General features: G+C 32.2%; 1 long non-coding RNA gene across 6 annotated transcripts; it reads right to left on the bottom strand.

The window, feature by feature from the left end:
- Positions 1-5,991: 5,991 nt before the first annotated feature.
- LOC143063833 (uncharacterized) lies at positions 5,992-23,084 on the bottom strand. Of its 6 annotated transcripts, none has more exons than XR_012975111.1 (4): positions 22,954-23,084; positions 8,923-9,571; positions 8,497-8,598; positions 5,992-6,937 (listed from the first exon to the last, which is right to left on the bottom strand). It is a non-coding gene; the product is annotated as an uncharacterized LOC143063833 (long non-coding RNA). The 6 variants fall into 6 exon arrangements; XR_012975112.1 differs by lacking the exon at positions 22,954-23,084 and adding an exon at positions 20,832-21,077; XR_012975114.1 differs by lacking the exon at positions 22,954-23,084 and adding an exon at positions 12,681-12,816.
- Between the last annotated feature and the right edge of the window lie 651 nt (positions 23,085-23,735).

The following is a 23,735-nucleotide window of genomic DNA, read 5'->3' as shown; positions in this document are numbered from 1 at the left end:
CTTGAATAAGGTAGGCAGATGGGTGTTAAAATTAGTGCAAATAGAATAATAATAAACAACTCTACTTTTAACACAGTTTTTTCTGTATTTTCCCTTTCTTTCAGAGTTACCGACCAAACATTATTAATTAACATACACAAGAATGAGGGACATTATTTTTTTTTTACATTAATGAGAACACGTGATATGCGATTGATAAAACGTATAAATAAATATGATATATCGTTGATTTAAACGGGAAACACTTATATTATACCCTGTTATAAAATAAGTTGTAAATATATTTTTTTTTTACCATAAATGTGGTAAAAAAATTCCATAGCAAGTGAACTTTTAGAAGGATTTCCAAATATGATTCTTCAAAAAAATAATTTCAAGTCAGCGTTTACTGTTGTCAATGGCCATTCATATGTTTTTCTTTTCCCCCTATGTTTCTATTGTGGTTATTGTACCTTTGACTTTAAAAAAATGATAAACATTAAATTTTTCCATAGCAGATAAGATTGAAAAATGATGAAACAATCTAATTATCAAGAAATGTCTGTTTTGAATCAATATATTCTGTTGTCAACTGAATTTTGAAATGCATACTCCATACAGATGTCGTATGTACAGTAGACAAAATGGATCGACATCATAGAAAGGTTGACTATATAAAAGTTTCTTCCTTGCCCACTTTCATTATTTAGAAATAAAAAGTAGTAATTGTTTTTAAAAGTTCTATCGAATTTAAAGAGATTTAATACAGAAAAATGTATCCAAATGACGTATTTTGTATATTAATTTGATATACCGTGCATGGCCATGATATATTTCGAATTAAAAAAATGAACAATTATTATAGAATAACACAGATACATTCAAAACCGAGGTTATGTCAATTTACCAAAATTATGAAGAATAATTAAAATGCACATACGAGATATCATGTGTCATAACAAATTATATCTCGGTGAGAAATTTAAAACTATCAGAGTTTTTATAAACGAAATCTTAAAAAACTTGTCTCGCTTGGAAATGTCCAATATTCTTGACCATGGTATGTTTATATACATACTTATATCAAAGCTAAAATAATGGAGGGAAGTATCCAATATTTTATAATTTATACATTTAAAATTATTTAGATGGGTTTTAATTTTCAAATGAGATAACGATGTTCAACTTAAAAATAAAAAAACTAAGGGTGTTCACAAATACAGATCATCGTACAGTGTAGTAAATGGAGGACGAAAGATACCAGAGGGAGAGTCAAACTCATAGATAGAAAATAAACTGACAAGGCCATGGCTAAAAATAGAAACAGACAAATAATAGTACAGTAGAAACAACATAGAAAACTAAAGAGACTTAGCAACACGAACCCCACCAAAAACTTCGGGTGATCTCAGGTGCTCCGGAAGAATAAGCAGATTCTGCTCCACATTTGGCACCCGTCGTGTTGCTTATGTTATTACAAATCCAGTAAATATTCTAATTCGGTAGGTCACATTCGTGAAAAGGGAAAGGGTATTGCAGATACGACATATGGAACATATCTGATATCATCTGTGAAACGGTTATTTCATAACGGACAACCAACTTGTGATGGTGTCGTAAATATTTACAAAAGTATGATTTCAACTTCACCAGTGTAATAGCTTCCTTGTAAGTAGCAATCCTCTATCAAGGAAATCATGATAGGAAATACAAGCCTGGGAATATCGTATCAATTTGGAGATATATACTCCGTATGCAGGCGCTGATGGAATGTTGCAGGTTCACACATGTTTTTAAACGCCCAATCCCGACCAGTCGTTAGCTGTAAAATGCGAACAGTGGACATTTTTATCTAATGTGCACTTGGAACTCATGGTAACACTTTCAAAATTTGTTATTTCCTTTGTATCAGTAGACGACCGATGACCAGGTCAGAAACAACTTTCCTACTGACAAATAGCAAAGCAACACTGCTTTATATCTTTATCAAATGTAAAATTAAGCCAATTTCGACCAGGCTACACAGTGACAACTATCTGTAATTAACTATATAAGTAACTTAATAAAGTATCACTTAGGGAAACTTTCTCTCTATAATGGGTTCAAATGCTTTAAAAACTGTTCTCAAGGGGTTTGTCTTCCTATTTAAAAATACGGTTTATTGTAAAACTATTTCTATATGCGAATGTATATACATTTTCGGGATTGTATCATATTTTCCCTCCGGTTTTTATGATCCGTTCATCCTATATTGGCTCTTAAAATTCAAGAGTCTATCTAAAAATGAGGGTACTTTTTGAGGCTGTTTTTAGACCCTTCTACAACGAAATTTGTTTTTCATGCACACGTATAAAAATTGCGGTTTTTATTCAACGCAATCATAGGTTTGAACGTAGTTTTCAATTTAGACTCGTTTATAAATAAGTAACACATGTACAGTAAATTGGTTTATCAATTGCTTGACTTCTGTTTGTTTTATTACATGTCAGGGTCATCTGGTCTTTGTTAATCTTGTATGATTTTTAATTTTAGTTTCTTGTGTATAATTTGGAGTATGACGTCCATTATCACTGAACTAGTATACATTGTCACATATTTCTTTAGGAGCAAGCTGAAGGACTCCTCGGGGTGCGGGAGTTTCTCGATGGTCTTCGGCTGTTGTATGCTCTATGGTCGGGTTGTTGTCTCTTTGACACAACCCCATTTCCATTCTCAATTTTATTTTAAACGTTATCGTATACGGTTTCCAATTGCATGATAGACTCTCAAGAAAATATTTTCTTTAAGAGTAAATTATGTCAAACAACTGGTACTTATATTTATTTGTTGACAAAAAACAGGAATGCGAGCGTTGTCGTCCATACCATATCCAAATGCGTAATTAACAAAATTTTGCATCGGAAAACAGGAAGAAGAAGTTCTAACTTACCTGACATGTCATAAAATGCTACGAACCATCAACGCAAAGCTTATGACCAAATATGTAGTCATATTGTAAAGCGGCACTCGGAAATGTGTGACAATATTCAAAATATTGAAAAAATCAGTATCGGCATATAGGAAGTACATGTAGGTGTCAGATCTATTTAAAAAAAAAAGCTCACACGAGAAAAGAGCGACGGGATTATAAGGGACAACAATAGTTTCCCGATGTTCAAAACGCGTAGATCATTTTTGAATATACAAAGTACCTTCCAAAAGACCATCCAAGTGTTTCCACCTGCTATACAGGCATCATCCGCATATTCTGACCGCCCTGAATGTTTCTGGTGGATTACCTTAGTCGTATTTGGCAACGTTTTGAAATTTTGGATCCTCAAAGCTCTTCAACTTTGTACTTGATTGGATTTATAAATATTTTGATATGAGCGTCACTGATAAGTCTTATGTAGACGAAACGCGCGTCTGGTGTACTTAATTATAATTCTGGTACCTTTGATAACTGTTTAGCAACATAAACTGCAAAAAATTGTAGGGTCGATTTCAGTTGGATTCTTTCGGAACTGTCGTGGGAGTTTCTTTTGTAACATGCCACTGTTAATGCAGGTCATATACAATGAATTTGCACTTTTCTAATACCTAGATAAAACCATGACTTGTATGACAGTTGTTAATAGTTAATTTTAATTGACAAATTGGGTGAGCAACACAAACACACATAATGTGTTACAAACCATCTTAACAAAAATTGAGGACGCCATTGAAGTAGATTTTAAAACTGATAGAAAATTTAACAAAGACCATAACAAAAAAGTTTTGAAGTTGATGGTACGTGCATTACATCGATACAATTTCTCATATCAAATCGAAGTTTAAAAAAATGTACACAACAATAAAACAGTCTCTTAGTTTAAAACATACATCTGGAATTATCAAATTTAAAACAAAAAGAAAGATATAGTTTGTCTGTTTCTCAGACCTAAAGTTCTTGTTTTGGTACTTCCTAATCTCCGGGAAACAGAATGTATACAAGCAATTAAATTTACTGATTTCTGGATTGAATTTCAAGCTTATTACTTAAGATCGTGGCTTGAAATGTATGGATGTTACTTTATTTGCACTGACTGTGAATGACGTTTTAACACTAAATCTATTAGATGTTTGATGTGTACAGATTGATATTTTAGTCTAAGATATACTGATTTTAACAGTTGTTATTGACTTTGAACTAGCTGCCAGTTATTGCTATTTGGGGGGGTGTTGAGTGATGCATTTATACCCTGCCAAGTCCGGTCTGTGTTTTGTGTTTGGATGTTTTTCTCCCTTGTATCGATCTGATGATTTTCATTTTAGCCTTTTTCAACTGATTTTGATAAGTTATTTTGATGTTGTGTGTTTATATTACTGTCACGGGTTAGGGGAGGGTTGAGTGGTCACAAACATGTTTAACCCCGTTGGAATATATATGAATAGATATGGGAGATTCTGGTCAAATATTTAAGAAAGATCATAGAAAAGAAGGACAGGTCTTTGGATAAGCTAAGAGAGCACTACATGACAAGTTCCTCTGTTTGATTCGGGAATTTCAAAATTTACTGCCGGTGTTAAAATTTTCCGTATTCTTGTCGTTTAAATATAACAAAGCCTATTTGTACCAGAGAAGCAGCCTTTTAACGGTATAAGTGTCGAATAATTGAGAGAAAGTCTTAGATTGCCTATATCTACAAGATAACGTAGATTTTTACCTTTAATAATACTTTTAAGATACTATCACTTAGACACTGCCATTTAATGATGAAAATAAAAATCATAAATACCAGGATAAATCAGATACTAACTATGCTTATATATGGTTAATGTCATCTGAGGATAATGTTATAATTAAAAAAGTAAGTTTATTATTGTGTACTTTATTCAAAGAGAGAAATTGAATTCTAGATACAGTTTAGTCACCGGTAGTTTGTCCATCTATATTATATTGCAAAACTATATATCATTATATTATTCCTGTAGAAATTATTGTGCTTAAAAAGACTTGATTTTGTTTAATTTTTAAATAATCAATGTAATCAATATGTAATCACTTGTATGAAATTGAACCTAATTGTACTGCTCAAATTAATGGGCGTCATAATTGGCAATAAAAAACTTTGTATTGTATATCCGTTTAAATTTGCAAAGATGAGACAAGGACTTGTTTAAACACTTAACTAAGTTTATTATCATTAATTAGTTAGGTAACCGACTCGTTAACTTAATAATTCTAAATAAAGCCAATAGGCGATGTGATGTTCTCATCTTATATTTGATATGTTTCAATTGGTTTAAGTTTGTAACCTGGATTTGTTTTCTCTCAATCGATGTACATGTACGACTATTGAACACCGGTATACTACTGTTGCCTTTATCTAATGATAAGTATAATGTCGTTCCAAAAAGAACATTTACTTACAAAGATATCATTAAAAAATTTAACAGACTAACACCAATGAAAAAGGGAGGCAAATTGTACCACAAGGAAATTCAAACTCAGAAGTCGAAAACAGACTAACAATGCCATGTCAAAAATTGACAAACGATCAATAAACTAAAAGACTGATCAACACGAACCCCGCGAAAAAGGGGAAGCAATCTCAGTTGTTTCGGTAGGATAAAGAATATGATTATTTTTCAATTTACTCCTTGTTTTTGGTTTTTTGTAGTGATATGTTATATACTGCGTTTTGTCTTAAACAAAAAGTTGGTCAAAGTGGTACCACGCCTATTTTTCTTAGAATTGTTTTTAATTGCTCTCTCAATATGTCAACAGCTTCTCTGTTTGATTTGTTTTTACCGTAACACAATTTTTAGACAATACAATATCCCTAGGTAATGTTATGCACATAGTCGTAAAAAGCCCTATAAATTAACTGACCGAATTTTTATTTGACAAGTATCACGACATGAACTAACGACTTTCTGGTACATTGTGCATATTTTTATTAACTGCGATGTAACTATCTTATGTTATAGTAATTACTCAAAATGTTTACACGTGTCATCTTTGCTTTTTTTTTTTTATTAAAAATAAGACGCAATAGACGTTTTATTTTACTAGTAATATTACTTCATTTATTTCACTTGACTGGGCGGAGTTAAAACGGTTCGCTCATCATTGATCAGATATTATATATATATATAATTGTAGATTATAAAATGTTCTTTTTGGCACGTCAAAACACGTTTTATCGTTCAAGAGCAGTTTCATTTTCTCCATTTTCCCCCTTTTCCTGTTTACGAAGGATATGCCATATAGTCATCCCCTCAACTCTCAATAACATTGTGAACATACTTCCTGAGAATACAATTACACCTATTATCCAAAACCACCAACTAGGTTCTACATCAACTAATTGAACCCATATTGTATTCCAGATAAGTGCTCCTGTGTTGCCTCCAGCACCAACAACCCCAGCAATCACCCCTATTCGCTTGGCATGAACATATGGCACTATGGAATAGGTCGTACCTTCTGATGCTTGAACAAATAAACTTGTTATAATCAATACAAAAATGGCGGACGGAATAGTTTTCATCTGGCTGAATATCACTAGCATAATTCCTTCTCCTGCTAAACAGAGTTGGTGAGCTAACAGACGTCCTGGAATTTTGTAGTGCTTGAAGAAAACATCTGAAAATGTTCCTCCTAGTGCACGTGCAAAAAGATTCATTAGTCCAAAGAGGGATGCGATTAAACTAGCAGTACTTTGGTTTAAAACGCTACATGACAAATCTACTTCTTCCACACCAATCAAAGTGACTCCAGTCGAATTATTGTTTGATATTGTAACCGTAGTTTCGTTGCAGCCTTCGATTTTAAACTTGTATAAAAAGTATAAATTCAGAATGGTGTTGCCAGCAATTTCCACTCCAAAACACATACCATATTGTATGATCAACAGTGAAATTGTAATGTAAGTCCATACCTTTGGCTGTTTATTCAGATGTGACTTGTGGTGTCCTTTCATTGGTAAGTTTTCTATAACAATATTGTACCATTTGGTAATTATTTCATTTTTAAATATATATACATGCATGATACAATGAACTTTTTTCTCAATGATTACCAAATTCGACAAGGGAATCAGAAATGTTACCTTTTTAACTGCTTTTTGAGTGGTATCCGGTATTTTGTTTAATATTGTTGCTCAATATTAAGTTTTTCTATTTACTGTTTTCTGAACTTTTTATTTGTCTGTTAGCCTGGTGTCTAATTGATCTATTTGGACATTTGGTATTGACAGCTTTGTGTGTTAACTTAAGTTATACTAAATTTTTATATTTATGAGGTCCAGTTTGTATTTTCGTATACTCATCTGAGGTTTGATGACTGAAAACCTTTAGATGTAATACCACCAAATTATAGTACGTCACATCCGGTTGTATACCAAAATAGGTCGAAAATATATTCCCTTGAATTTGACAGTTGTAGGTAATAAATCCTACATTTCATTGCAGTAAAACATTTATGGGTCATAAACATACATTTTGGGTATTTCAAAGCACCATTATTTTTTAATTGGGGTTTCTATAGAATATTTTGAAACTTGAGGTTACTAAAGCTTGAACACAGGTTAAAGAGTGTGAAAATTTGAATGATAACTGCCTGTGATTGTTATTGTCTTATATCCAATGAAATGTTATGTGATGTTTTTTTTATAGTACTGGACAGGACTTTACTCATGCACAATATTTCTTCATTTGAAACAAAGATAAAATCATTTTGCTCTGTCTTTATTTTTGTAAAATTGAGAATGGAAATGGGAAATGTGTCAAAGAGACAACAACCCGACCATAGAAAAGACAACAGCAGAAGGTCACCAACACGTCTTCAATGCAGCGAGAATTTGAATATTCCTTTGGTATTTTCGCCCCTCTGTCATTTAAGCTGGAGGTTCAGTTTTCTATAAAAACAGGTTTAACCATCCGCTTACTTTGGACATTCGTGTGTTACATGTTTTTTTACTCGTTCAGCAGGTTGTTAACGTTTGATTTTGTCAGTATATATGGACCCTCCCCCCTTTTTTTTAAACATATGATCTCTGACTAAATAATCCCCCCCCAAAAAAAACCCTAAAAACATTATGAAAAAGTTCCCTCATTAGCAATTATTACTATAAAGAGTGGTTGGTCGATTTCGGCTTTCTTGACAAATTTCTACAGTTTCAGGGTAATTTACAAGTTTGACACTCCCTCTACTATCTTTCATCCCTCTTTTACAATATTTAAATTTTGTCTTTCTCTCTGTTATAATTTTCGACATATTAGCTCATAACTGCAAAACAAAAGATCAGTAGACCCTTAAGGGTTTATCGGTTTTTAATCTCATAATTCAAGTGAAGGGATAAAACTCACTGCCAAGGTAACAAAACATATGAGGGAATCGCCTCAACTCCGAAAGCAGAGAGACGTTTCGAGTCACTAACCCTTACGAAGCACATAAAGTCATCCTTTAGAGTTTTATGAACAAAATGTGGGTCTCTTTCAATTCTATTTCCTTTCTCTAGAGTGGTATCTTATTTCATAAGTTATAGTTACCTTCATGAACAGCCCTAAGTTCTTCAGTTTTTGCATGTGCATGTCTCCGGTTTATCCATTCTCCCTGTGGACAGTCATCAGATGTAAACAGAATTGATATACCTGGATTGCAAAACATCGATCGATAAGAATGAAAATATAAAGATGAAAAAAGCGAAGTCTTCCGTTTCTGAACGTTTATGTAAATATGAACAAACGTTGAAATGATGACAGTTATTATGGTTACTTAATTTCATACTATCTAAAATTGGACGGAAATAATGGCGTGTGAAGAATAATAATTTTCTATAAAATTGAAAGCTCACCATTACAAAAACAATAGGACTAAACATCTTAAATCAATTTAACAATTTCATCAGCATATGTAAAATATTTCTATCAAAACCACTGAAATGTTCTACAACAATAATGACAAAATTGACATACCAGTTGCACTGCAGATAACGGCTGGTACTACTACAGCTATTTTCCAAGCCAAGAATTCATGGACACCCATGGTTTTGATAAGTTGGAAAACAGCAGGCATCAACAAAAATGTAAATCCACCACCAAGATTTCCCCATCCACCAACCATGGCATTAGCTGTTCCAACAATCTTGTAGTTAAACATGATACTTGTCCAAAACTGACAGGGAACAAATGTCCCACCAAGAAAACCAATAAAAAGACGCACAACAATCAGCCCTGTTCCGCTAGTGATCAGTCCTGATAAAGCTAATGGAATAGATCCTATTACCAGCAACGTTGCCATAACTCGACGAGGTCCAAATTTATCGCAAAGATGTCCTGCAGATACTCGTACTATTATAGTAGCAGCAACACTTGCAATTCCAGAGTTAGCGACATCTTTCCTGGACAAGTGCAACTCCTTTATGATTGTTGGTAAGAGTGGTTGTATACCAAACCATGCCGTGAATGCAATAAAGAAACAAAACCATGATGAATGGAAAGCTCTCATATGAGGACGAGCGATGCTCAACAGACAAAATTCCTTTGCCTTGCCATATTCATCTAATTTAATATCCTTTGAATGGATCTTTTGCATAAGCCGTTGACAACAATGTGGTGCCATTTTCTGTGAAAAGAAAAACCGATTATTGTTAGAAATAAAATAATAAAGTGAGTGGAACATTTTAGGGAAATCTTATTTTTTTTAAAAACTTTATGCTATTATAAACAAAAACGTTGATTGAAATCTGATAAAGTATATACACAAAATATCTGCAATGATGCCAGACAGAATAGTGTTTTTGTTCTATAATCAAATAAATATTTTTTGGAAAAATTTGCACGCCATATCGAAATCTTTCATTGATTTAAAAAAGAAGGAATATTGTGTATTCATTTAACTCATGTATTATTACTTATCACATTACACAGTATCTGCCAATTCACATTTCGAAATATTTATTGGTTGTTAAATAAATATTTCCATTAGAATGATAATTTGAAATTCTTTATATTTGCAAAACAAATACAGCTTAAGAAATTATGAATCGAATTGTCATATAATATCCTTAGAGAAGACGTAATTTACTAAAATGATATTAGTAAATTTTCACAGTTAGAACAGTTTTAACCTCAAACATGTTTTCCGTTTGGCATGGTTTCCACGTTTACAACAATATAGAAATAAAGCCAAACACCCATTCTACATAGATTATTATAATCAACGAACTGGTGGGTGGCTGTCCAATATCAACATAATTACTCAGTTTCTAAATACTCTAAATTTACCGATCTTCTTATCTCATAAATCGATTGAAAGTTAAGATACATATCATGGTAACGAAACGAAATCGACTTCCATCGGCTTAGTGCTTTGACAGGGTAATCGTCTTATGCTTTGCATAAATACCCGCCAAAGCCACATTTAATTAAACTCCATTAAGTGTTAACATTCACAATCACAACGTATTAATGTATATATGTTATCGCTATTCGATTGGGCAAAGGCAGAGTATTGCTCAAAAACGTGAAGTTCACAATTGTAGACTTGAGACCGGGATGTTTATTGTAGATTCATAATGAATGTGACTTATCTGTGTGAATAACATATTATTTCGGTAGTATTCTTTATATCAAATTCACTGGGGGGAAAACTGTATTAGTAGCAAGCACTCGCTGTAATGTGGGCTATTTATTGACCAGACATTATCAATATATCTGAAAGTGAAATTAAAAACTTTGCTAGGTGCTTTACTTTTTGATATACAATATATATTCTGACTCATACTAATTCAATCATTGACTTAGAATAGCATAGACGGATCATACTCTTTTTGAGCAGCAATTGTACTATTTTGGACGCGTTTGAACCAATAACAAATGATGGTGATCCATTAACTTTAAAATCTTAGTTGACAGATAAATATCATATAGTTTTCTGTATGTAACAGTTCATCATAACCTTATTCCTCAACGGTTTAATAAAAACCAAAATCATTTGCAACTTATTCTTACTTTATTCAAGCTCCACTGACGAGTCTTGTGAAAACGGAACAGTCGTATTATAATTGTTTACTAATTTCTCGGTAACTATGCATGTTTATGAGAAAAGTATATTCGTATTCATTTATTGTACTAAACGATAAGCCTGGTATCTTTGATATTTTTTCCTCGCAATAAACTTAAGGTGGTACCTTACACTACAGGAAGATAACTCTGTATAATCAGCAGAACGTTGTAACGACGTTGTGTTGTTAAGGGAATCTTAAGCTTGTCAATGATCAAAATAAGTTTTTTGTCAAACTGCTATATAACCAGTGTAATTTTTCTGATTAAACTGTTGGTTCAAAGTTTTTGAAATTTTTATATTTTTGTCAAAGGGTCAAACTAAATACTTTGTCAAAATTTAAAGAAAATTGAACGAGCCAAATTAATTTTAGTTCAGGTGTTAGGTATCACCTTAAAACAGTATAATTTTTTTAGATTAAAAAAATAAATCAGTTATATCAGGTTTTAGTAAATTCAAATGGTCAGTATACAATATAAATGATTGATATGCATTTGTCTTTGTTATAGAAGGATATCTAACTCAATGCAATTATTTTGAAAAATATGAACGAGTCAACATTCGTTTAAATACCTTTTACATATGAAACATTTAGTTACATTGTTGCTTCAAAATCACTGTACGTACGTATACTGCAAAGACTGAACGAATCTCTTATTCCAAAATTTAAATAATGGGTCCAAACTATTTGTATGCCAATCGACATTTGCCGTAAATGATTTAATGTTTATGTTACTGATTTGTGTTGTTTTTTAACTATATATACATATTTAATTTGGGTCACAATTGTCAGTTTAAAATAGCCAGCTGAATATTATAAACATGTTTTATCAGGTAATAACATGTTTATTTCCAGATACATGCATCTTTGCATGTTAACCTTGACTAATACGGTTAAAACGCAATTTAATTACTTACCTTTAAAGTACAAGTTAAAGAGAAAATGTTTCTAGAAGTCTAGGTGTAAAACATACAGTGTTCATTTGTATGTTTTACACCTAATCCGACCATTGGCACAAAAGCATGGGATAGAAAATAGCGAAGGAAGTTAACAATTTAAAAAATAATTTGAAACGTGTTTAAACAAGTTAGTGTAACCATAAAACTTTGTGTGATAATAAATCTGAGGTTTAAAAGGATGAGGCTTAGTATATAAAAAATTATGATGAATTCAAAACAAATGAAGCAGATACAAAGAAAGATACTGACCACTTTGAAAAGGCTTCTAACAGATAAACCAAACCATTCAGTAGACATGTGATGAGGAACTTAATGATACAGAAGTTTTTAGACAATCGAAAAAATTATTGGGACAGACGTTCGATTGAGAAGATGCAAATCAAAGAAACAAACAAAACATGAAGCTACAAAACTCTTCTATAGGCATTCAACAAAAATATCCTAAAGAAGTTGGTAACAGGAGGTAGTTTTAAAACCCTATCAAGATGAAACCAAACGATAAAAAATATATGTTATCTGTTTTATGATAGCCCTGATATATACATATGACTTATACGTGACTGGAAAGTAAAACCGATGAATTGTTTTTAACAAAGAACCTATTCGTCTTACGACGTTTGGACAGTGTCCAATGGCGGCAACCTACACAGGTGCACCCTGCAACTCCGGTGTGTAAGGCAGTCTTAGGCTTAGAGAACGTACTACCTACCCTGCTTGATTCAGACTCATATTTGTTATATAACAGTTGTAAATCAAGGCTATAGTAGTAAGCCGCTGTTTAATAGTCATCATGAATTTAACTGTCACAATCCGGGTCACTAACCAAAACTGAGCGAAACACATCAACTATAAGATAAAAATAATGGAAAATCAGAAACATTGAACTGCTACAAAAACAAACATCAACATACATATGATACACAGAAACGGAATATTTGATAACAACTGCCATATTCCTAAATTGATACTGGATATTTTCAGAAAAAATGGAGGGTTGGACAGCGTTTTATGGCTAGCCAAACCTCCCGCTTATATTGCAATGTCAAAAATGACAGAAAGACAGTACAAACACATGCAAGAACACTCACGACAAAGAAATACCGTAAATTGGGAAATTTTGACGTCGGGATATTATGGCGGGGTTTCTCTCGATAGTCATGCATTGCATTTTGGTGTGTGTAATTTTGGTGCTTCGTTCAATTGATGTGTTTAATTTTGGAACATCAGTAGTGAGCAGGCATATTCATATTATCATTTATTTTTTAAGCTTTGACAAAATATCATTGAATTCACGGGAAAGTTCACTTAATGAAGGAATTGGATACGGATGCAATTGCAAATAATTCCGTATATCGTGGTTCAAACCTGGAAGAAATTATGAAATAAAGTCTTAAAAAATTAAATCACTTTTAAAAATGATAATGTTTTATACAAATATAATAAAACATAAATTTTAATCAGCTCTAGTGTAGTACATGTTAATCTATTTATAATTTTAATCCGTATACCTCTGGCAGTACATGTTAATATCAATTCTCTGTAAATATAAAAATGAGCTGGCCATCACATGATACAGAATTTCACCAAATTTCACCTCAATACATTTTATGTCTCAACTTTCTTAAAAAAAATATTTGTCACTCCATAATCATTGTGTGTCACCCTGTTGTTGCCATGGAAACATGACTTTTCAGGTAAAAATAAAGGTAATTAAAATCTTGTTAAATTTTTGTTTGTAGACTGCTTAATGTCATGAAAATTTTTCTCCAAGCTTATTTTAATGTTTTCAAAAGTTTTAATCAGCCAATATGCAGATTTATAAAGGTTTTCTAATTTTTAAAGAATTTAGTGGTTCCATAGATCCTAAATATCTGTAGATGTTTTCATTCCTTTCCACACTGATTTCAAAGTATTATCTGACCTCAATATAATCTATATTATATAAATAACCAAATAAACTTGTAAATTGAATGGGATATTCAAGCATGTCCTTAAAAAAAGTATTAAGAAAATCTTCATTATTCATTATTGAGAATATAGAGTTATCTCCCCTGATATAACTCTTCTGCTATAAAAGCACACATGGTGTACACAGGAAGTATACACAAATGGGAGAAACTTGGCAGACGATATCAGTGATCAGTGATCAACAGACAGGGTTTTAAAACAGTATGGTCTGTAAATAATCATGTCCTTCTGTAGCTTTAAAAGCTCACAAATATGTGAATGCATAGGTGAAAATTCCCCACTGACTTCTTTGTCATCAGAATTGCAGTCCATTATTCTTACTGAGGCTGGTCTACTGCCAAGTGATATTACACAGAAGTTTCAAGTGTGCAGTGAACATTTTCACAGGTTTTTGAATAAAAACAAAGCAGGCTGTAAATCAAAGATATGTGGGATACCTGATATAATTTCGTCTCACAACAAAGACAATAAAATATACGGAGGATGGTATGGGGTAAAGGCAGACAGAAATGTATCTTTGGAAAAAGCGAAAGAGATTCATGCTAGAACAGGAATCATAGTTCAAGTTGGAACACGTAAGTAAAATAATAAGAATGATTTTTTTTATAACTGAGTATCACATAATTTGTTATTTACATTTAGTAACCAACTTGGGGATGACATCAAAAGTTCAATGTAGGATAAGAAACTTTTAATTCACATAGTTTTTTCAACGACAATCACCCCCCCCCCCCCCTTTTTACTTAATTTGGGGAAAATTGATTGATCAATAGGGATATATATATAAAAATCGATTTTAGATATACAAAAACTTGCAGAATGTTAACCTCCCCCCTGACCCCAAAACTGCAAATGTATTTGATTTAAGTTTTTTTTATCCTACATCTATCTTTTGATGTCGTCCCTTACTACAATATGTATAGAAATGCCCATGTTTTTTAAAACAGAAAATTTTCAACAACTGGGCATTACAGAATCACAGCTATGTATTAAGAAAGCTGAGGGGCAGGCTACTTCCTACATGTATTTACAATGTACAAGGTGTTAGGACGTTTCTTTTTGGGCATTTTGGTATTCCACGTTTTACATTACACACCACATGAAATGTAAATAATATTGGAAAATGTAAAAGTTTTACCTAAGCAATATAAAAAAGGTATATATTCATGACATTACTAGAATCTAAATTATATGAAAAGGGTAGGGTAACAGAACCCTAGCGGCACCCCCTATCAATTAACTATTGAAGTGGACCCCACCCTGCAGGCAATACTGGACCATTATGAATTAAATTAAAATGTCATTTATTTCCAAAATAAGCGACAACTATTATTAAATTTACGAGGAACAGTCAGGCTATTGCATAAATGGCTGAAATCTTTCTAAAGTTATCAAAGAAGGAAAAACGCCTTTTATCCATTTCTTTCCCCTACCCAAAATATTACCGATGTTTGCAGAAGGTAAACAAGAAACAGAATTTCACTTTAAAAACTTGTAGCTCAACCTGTCAACAACAAAGGTACAGAATAAAATCAGCAAAAACTGACAGGGGTGGGGGCGGGAAGGGGGGATGTTGGGGAGGGTTGGACCAGTTTTTATTTATATTAAAAACTTATGTAGATGTACATAAAAATCATCATAAATGAAAATGACATATAAAACAAATCAAGGTATGAAAAATGTTAAGAGTTGTTACATGCATCTATTCTTTTTTTATTTTTACTGATAAAATGATTTAAATATTATTATCAAAAAGTATCCCCCCCCCCCCCCAAAAAAAAAAATGAGCATTACAATTTACCTTCATTTTTAAAAGCAGAAACTACTATTTGATATTACAAAATTTTAGCATTATAAACAAAAGCATGAAAAGTAAGATGGTAATTGAGTTGGAAATAAATGTTTTTGAATGCAAGAGAAAGGTAAATGATACTTATTTTATCTGTACAAATGTATTTGTATATACTAAAAATGTATCTAATTCTTTATAAAAAATAATTTGAACTGTATGTTTCAGCAATATGTCCAAGATGCAGAAAGACCCTTTATTGTGGGCAATCCACTTCCTGTAGCCTGGCTGAAAATTTTGCAATTAAAAATGTAAGTTATAATGCTTTTACATTATTTTATTCAGAGTCAATGTATTTGTATGGTATCTATATCTGTTAATGGGCTTAATTTTATCAGTCCGACTGTCATATAAAGGAGTATTATATATCAAACATCATGATACATTAAAGTAGTTTACCCCGGTACTGAAAGTCTGAATACCAAAAGAATTTATAATGATTCTCCCAAAAAATATTAAAATATTAGTTAGATATTAAATTAAAGTTAAACAAAAATTTGGTTTGGTTAGTTTTTCTATCAATTTTGAACTGAGCAAAATTACAGATACATTACAGACAAATTAAGTTAGAAGATCTGACAGTGAATTTTCATTCAATGCAAAATACACGTACATGTACATGTAAGTGTTGTGTTTCTATTGACATTCAGTATATTTCAGCATTTTAATAAAAAAAATAATTGAAGGTAAAGGATTACAAGAAGAGAGTCTTTATATTCTAATTACCAATAACGGCGTCTAATCAGCAATAAGCTAGCATGTTTATGACACATGTGAATAAAAAATGATGTAGTGTTTTCTTAACAATTTAAAAAATTGACAATTAAGTAAACATTATTTAATATCGTTGTCAAATCATTATTATATCAGTTATTTATTTTGGAGATTTGGCTATGCATAAAATTGTTGGAATAATACGGAAGACAAAATAACATAACCTTTTTTCCCCCAAAATTAACATTACGATATTGTCGTACCGCGATTGTTGGATTTTGATTTTTAGTGTTTGCTTTATTTTCGTGAGTTTATTTTGGCACATTCATTGGAGGCACCACATAAACAAAAAAAAAAAAAAACTACAAAAAAAAAAAAAACCCAAACCAATTTACAGTAATAAATAAATAATCTAAAAGAACATTTCAACATGTAAACCACAGAACAACAACGATCACCTGTAACATAGACATATGTATTAATACATGTAATACTGAAGACAATTGGTATGTGAACATGTATATATATTCATGTACCCTTTTATTAAAGGAAGATATATTTGTTTATTATTAATTGTTAAAAAGTAAAAAAAAAAAAAAAGAAATTGAAAATTGAACAAATATATAGATAAAAAAAACAACCGCTGACAGATTTATGGAGTTGCTTCGGTTAATCATTGCCAGCTTCACTTAATGAAAAGGTATCGGTTCTTTAAAGTATCGTTACGTGTATTCAACATAAGATATTGTATTTATTTGTATACATTTAAAAACAATTATTTTGTTTAGTAGAAATAAGAAACTGTACTACGAGTGTGTTGGCATTATCAGGGCATTCGACATAAATTGGAGAGAACTATTTTGTAAAAACGTCTTTTAAATAATATTGAAAAAACAAATGTCATGTCATATTTATTATGTACAATAATGTTAATATATAAGTATTGAATTTTGTACATTTATTATTAATCATCCTTTTTTAAAATTTGCAGAGTCAATATACTCATTTAAGATCCTAGTGTACGCCTGACACGCGTTTCGTCTACAAAAGACTCACCAGAACCATTAAAATAAACATGTTAAAACAAATTTGGATAGCCCTTTGATATATAAGAACTTAAGGTAAACGTCGATACAAAGATTATTTTATTCTCCAGACTAAAAGAACCTAACAATAATCTGTACTATTTTAAGTTATGGTTAATGACAATAACGTTCATTGTCCTGATATTTATGTACATTATGGTCAGGAAACAAAAATTAGTAATTGTAAGCAAACAGGTAAATATTTTTCACAATTTAAAATCCATATTTTAGATTATAGACTGCTATTCACTTTTCTAAATTCAAACGATTTAAGTATCGTCTTTTGATCACGGTGGCCATGTGGGCTACGTAGTCCACCCACTGTGTTACGTATACTAGACTGTCAACTTTTATATTGCGAGTACGAATACTGCATGTGGCATGTGCTTTCGACTCAAAACTTGACAAGAACGCCCCGGGTGCGCGATTTTCTCGCTCTGTTGAAGACCCATTGGTGGCCTTTGGCTGTTTTCTGATCTTAGGCCGGGTTGTTATCCCTTTATCACAATCACCATTTCTATTCTCAGTTAATCAGTTTTCTTGCCGAAACTGTTATGAAACAGATACAGCAATGGTACTGGAAAATACAGCATCAATAGAAATAATACACAGCCAGTTGACACATGAAGATAAAATGTCAGGAAATATGCGTTGTGATACTATTTAGACTACTAAATATTATTACGTATCAATATAACCTGTGTAAAAAGTAAAATCTCAAAAATACTGGACTCCGAGAAAAATATAAAACGGAAACCCTATAATAAAATTGCAAAATCAAAAGCTCAAACACATCAAATGAATTAATAAAAACTATCATATTCCTGATTTATTTAACACCGTCTAATTAAGTCTCCCAAACAAAGTTTGGAGACTTATTGTTTTTGCTCAGTTCTTATTATGGCACCCTCAACGGAGTTGGGGTGACGTATTGTTATTCTACGTTTCCTTTTTTTCTTATTTTTATTATTCTTCCACACATTTTGTCCATCGTGTTTCTCAGAATTGAGTGATCCAATAGTGTTGGAACTATAACATAATGAGGACCCCCATTTGAAGTTGTGCATCTGACTCTGGAATTTTTTTAAATGGCCGCCGTTTCCATGGAAACTGCTAAAAAGTGAAAAAATTTCAAAATTCTAAATCTTTCATTATAAGACCTAGCTGGATGAAACTTTATGGAAATCTTCCTTGGTATGCCTAGATGTCGAGACAATATTTAGAAATTCCAAAATGACCGCCATTGTCATGGAAACAGGGCAAATGTTTAACATTGAGCCTATGGAAAAAAAAACATAAAAGCTGCATTTTCTTTAAGAATATTGCATAGAATCAATGAAACTGTATTGATATATAACATGACATATGGCAATGAGATGCCTGCTTTTAGAATTTTGGAATTATCTACTGTAACCATGGAAACAGTAAAAATATCAAAATTTCAAAAAAAATCAAAATGCTGCAAACTGGATGAAACTTTACAGAAATGATAACTGGCATAGGCAGAATTGCATTTTGGAGTTGGAAATTTCAAAATGGCCGCCGTTACCATGGAAATGACTAAAATGTCAAATATTTCAAAATGCTCCAAACTTTAAGTTAATAAAACTTTACAAAAATGATAATTCCATTTGTAGATACGCTCTTTGACTTTGGAAATTTGAAATGGCTGCCTTTATCCTGGCAATGGGGGGACGAGGGTGCCATCCGTTATTGCTAGCAATTACAAATCTAGTTCTTTTTATTATTCTTCTTTTTCTTTTTCTTCCGCCAATTTAAAAATGAACTTGTCCGCAGCGGTTCTCCTAAACGGCTTGTCAGATTTACTTAAGATTTTATAATATGTTAGACTAACATGTCTAGGGGAGCCATCAATCTTTCGTTTGTGCATTGGGGTCTGTTAAGGGGTATTTTGAGGGGCATAAAGAGGGGAGGGGTTTACTATAGAACCCTATGGGATTTTATTTTTAAAAATTTTCAAATGACTATAACTTGAAAACTGTAAGTGATAAACCCATGCAGTCTTCAGAAATGATCACAGGACAATAAAACGAATCAAATGAAATATAGATGGAGTCCCTGGGGGTAACCCTCACCCCCTTCTATTTGGAAAAGTGCTAATATCTTGTAAACGGTCCAGATCCCCACCCCTAAACCATATATATTCTTGTATGGGACAATAAAACAAATCAAATGAAGTAAAAGGGAAGTCCCTGGGGGTCACTCCCACCCCCTTTTGTTTGAGAACTTGTAAACGATCGAGATCCCCACCCCTAAACCATATATAATCTTACAGGGGACAATAAAACAAATCAAATGAAATAAAAGGGAAGTCCCTGGGGGTCATCCCTACCCCCTCTTGTTTGAGAACTTGTAAATGGTCCAGATCCCCACCCCTAAACCATATATATTCTTGTATTGGACAATTAAACAAATCAAATGAAATAAAAGGGAAGTCCTTGGGGTCACCCCCACCCCCTCTTGTTTGAGAACTTGTAAACGGTCCAGATTCCCACCCCTTAATCATAATATATTCTTGCATGGGATAATAAAACAAATCAAAGGAAATAAAAGGAAAGTCCCTTGGGTTCACTCCACCCCCTCTTGATTGAAAACTTGTAAACGGTCCAGATCCCCACCCTTAAACCATATATATTCTTATATGGGACAATAAAACAAATCAAATGAAAGAAAAGGAAAGTCCCTAGGGGTCACCCACCCCCTGTTTTTTGAGAACTTGTAAACGGTCGAGATCCCCACCCTAAACCATACTTATTCTTGTATGGGACGATAAAACAAATAGGGGGAGTCTATGGGGTCACCTCATACCCAAATGTTTGAAAACTTGTAAACAGTAGAGATCCCCACCTCTAAACCTTATATATTTTTGTATGGGATAATAAAACAAATCTCATAAAATATGGGACCATGGAAATGGCTAATTATGGGAGCTTTGTTTGGGAGACTTCGTAACAGCATCCTGTTACAATTACTTCTTGTTCATAATTTGATATGGTTTGTGTTATTAAATTTAAATTACTATATAAATGCTACAAAATCATGTGACGAAGATTATAAACATGTATAGTATACGTGCATGATCTATAAATGCTTTGCTCAAATTCATATTTTCAAGATGAATCAAAATAATGTTATAACTGCATACGACTCCAGTACTTTGCAGATGATTGTTTGTTTATACAACATGTAAAAATTATTGCAATATGTAAGCAACAGAACTTACGTATGTGTAAATATATATAGACTTGCACGTCTTTACACTATTCATTTGCTATAAGTTTTATCATCTAGTGCATATTTCAAAACCACGACTCCGTCCAATATTTATCCAGTTCATCATATGCTATGGCGGAGCTTTAGGTGTCAGAATACAACGAAAGAACAAAATCCAAGAATAACTTGACTAGCGGTTCACCTTAATATTTACTAGATGAGATGCAAGCATACATTTTAAACAATGACTCTGAAAAATAAAGTTGCTACATAATAAACATGTAAACGTTTCTCTGTACAAATAAAAACTGCGATATATTACGACAGACGCTGTTGAGAAGAAGTGAACTCGAGAAATAACACGCACGTGTAATATCAATTAACGTAGACTATGAAAAGAAATTGATAAAAGACTTGCAACTGCAATAAATTAAGTAGAAATAATTCTACCAAATGACAGCAACAATGATATAAACACTTATATAAACATTATATGAACATTAAGACACATTAGTTTAGTGTAAAATTTAGAAAGAGGAAGGTCCCTTTTGATTTGAAGATCACTGCTTCTAAGGTTAGATTTTTTTCTAAAAGTGGACACACGTTAGTGCAGAAAGTGTATTTTTCTACCTAAATTATGTAATATTTTCTACTTCTACGAGTGTCTATTAGAATAATTAGGAATAAATGAGCACCCACGACAAGTAATTCGATATAGAATTACAGAGAAAATGACATGAGGTGAGATTTTAGCGAATCAAAAGTCCTTCATAGTTTCAATTAACATAAAATTGAACAGCAAATATGAGGTCTATGTTTGTTTGTTTTGGATACCTACGCTTCCCAAAATTCCGTTCGATTATAAACCCATAGTTATATTACTCATATGTTGTGAAAGATAATCCTGCCCAATTAAAAAAAAATGGTAGCTAACGCTATAAATGTATTGCTTTAAGGTACCATGAGGAACATGTGATCTGTTTGCTGGTTTTTCTTATTGACAGCATATTTGTTCAGGTTGGAGGTAGACTTATGGGAAATAACTGTACGCCAACCCTTGACGACCTCTTTTTATTTTCATATGAGTCGTAGTTCCTTCAGACACTTACCAGGAACAATGCTTCTTTTTGTTACTTCATTGGGATGTAAAAGCGTTGACCGAAGTACATTTTGTATGAAGCGCGGAAGCGCTTCATTCTAAAAATGTGCGTAGGATCATGAAAACACGCTTTTTATCATTTTTTTTATTTAATTTACCTGTGCACTTTATTGTGGGACTTCCTCATGTTCGTGTCATCATGCATGGTAAATTCTATTGTGTAATGAAGTTCATTAAGGAATAACGCGAGATTGCAGTATAGCCAATCAGAATAACGTATTATATTGAAACATAAATCTAATTTAATTATTCATATATATTAATGTAAGATACTGACCAGAGAATCGGGAGCTCATACAGATTCATAAATGGAAAGATTTATACTGAATAACCCAAATAATATGCACATTAGTGTGTAGAAGGTGTACTTAAGCTTAATATGCGGAAATAACTTATAATAGATTTGTTACAGTTTCTTTTCAGTATATTTTAAGGCATTCCAAATACCTTTGAGGTATACAAAACACATGTAAAAAAACCCAGATTGACAGCTAGTTTATTCTATAGGACAATATAAAGAAATTCGTCACTAACACTTGTATAATGTTGTTGAAAATGATAAAGCAATGAAACAAAAAATGTATCTTTGTTGAGTTCCCATCTTATCAGAATTATAATCCTTGTGTCTTTGTTGAGTTCTTATCTTATCAGAATTATAATCCTTGTATCTTGGTTGAGATCTTATTAGAATCATTCTTTTTTAAATGTATAATATATCTTACATTTGATAAACAAAATGATTGAAAAGAAATGAACTATAGGACAAATTGGAGTCGTGTCAATTTTCTGTTTTCTGTTAGTTGGAAAACTGTTTTCTTGTGCAAGCATAGGCCATACTAATAACATTGCAAGATTTGCTCCTTCATAAACTTAAGGTTGCTTCACGCCATGTATGTGCTAGAATCATTTTATTGCTCAGTTTCAAAAATATAATTAAAATGATAGCATAGGAATATTCCTGCTTAATACGTACTTCCGGGAAACTTGAGTCTCAACCTTGATATTTATGGGTTTCATGTCGTCCTGTCTTTAGTTATTAATTTCGTGTTTATGGATATGATTTCCGTCCTTTTGTTTCTCAGTCAATCTGTCATTGAATGCCCGTTACATCTGAAATTGAATAAAGGAAGAACATTCCAGCTAATTAACTGTTAATGAGTAGATCCAGTAAGACCCCTTTTGGGTTGCAAAATATAATAGCAGTTTTGCAAAATTGTTAAAATGTTACCTTTTAGCTATTTATTGGAAAGAAGAATACATTTTGTACTTCTGTTACTTAGATATGGGCTGTTTTTGACATTACAATGCATATATATATATGGTATATTTGATTTTAAAGATTATAGATATATAGATTTTTCATTTTAAGCTTCTATTTGAGCGTATCTAATGACTAAATCAGTTAAAATCGTTCACATACACAAATTGAATCGACCGAAGTTGACACTTAAGTGTTTAAAAAGTTTCCAAAATCTTTCATTAGATGAACCTGAAATTTGAGACCACAATTGGGCCTAACCGGACCTACTCCTTTCTCGTCCCTAAAGGTATAAAAGAGGAGTAAAAGATACCAGAGGGACAGCCAACCTCATAGATCGAAAATAAAACTGACAACGCCATGGCTTACAAAGAAAAAGACAAACAGACAAATAATAGTACACAAGACACAACATAGAAAATAAATTAAAGACTTAGCAACACGAACCCCAACAAAAAGTTTGGTGATCTCAGAAGCTCCGAAATGGTAAGCAGATC

This window comes from Mytilus galloprovincialis, chromosome 2 (genome assembly GCF_965363235.1).
Source record: "Mytilus galloprovincialis chromosome 2, xbMytGall1.hap1.1, whole genome shotgun sequence".
In the NCBI taxonomy this organism is placed as follows: domain Eukaryota; kingdom Metazoa; phylum Mollusca; class Bivalvia; order Mytilida; family Mytilidae; genus Mytilus; species Mytilus galloprovincialis.
Note: the sequence above shows the minus strand (reverse complement) of the source record. Positions and strands in the feature narration are given on the sequence as shown.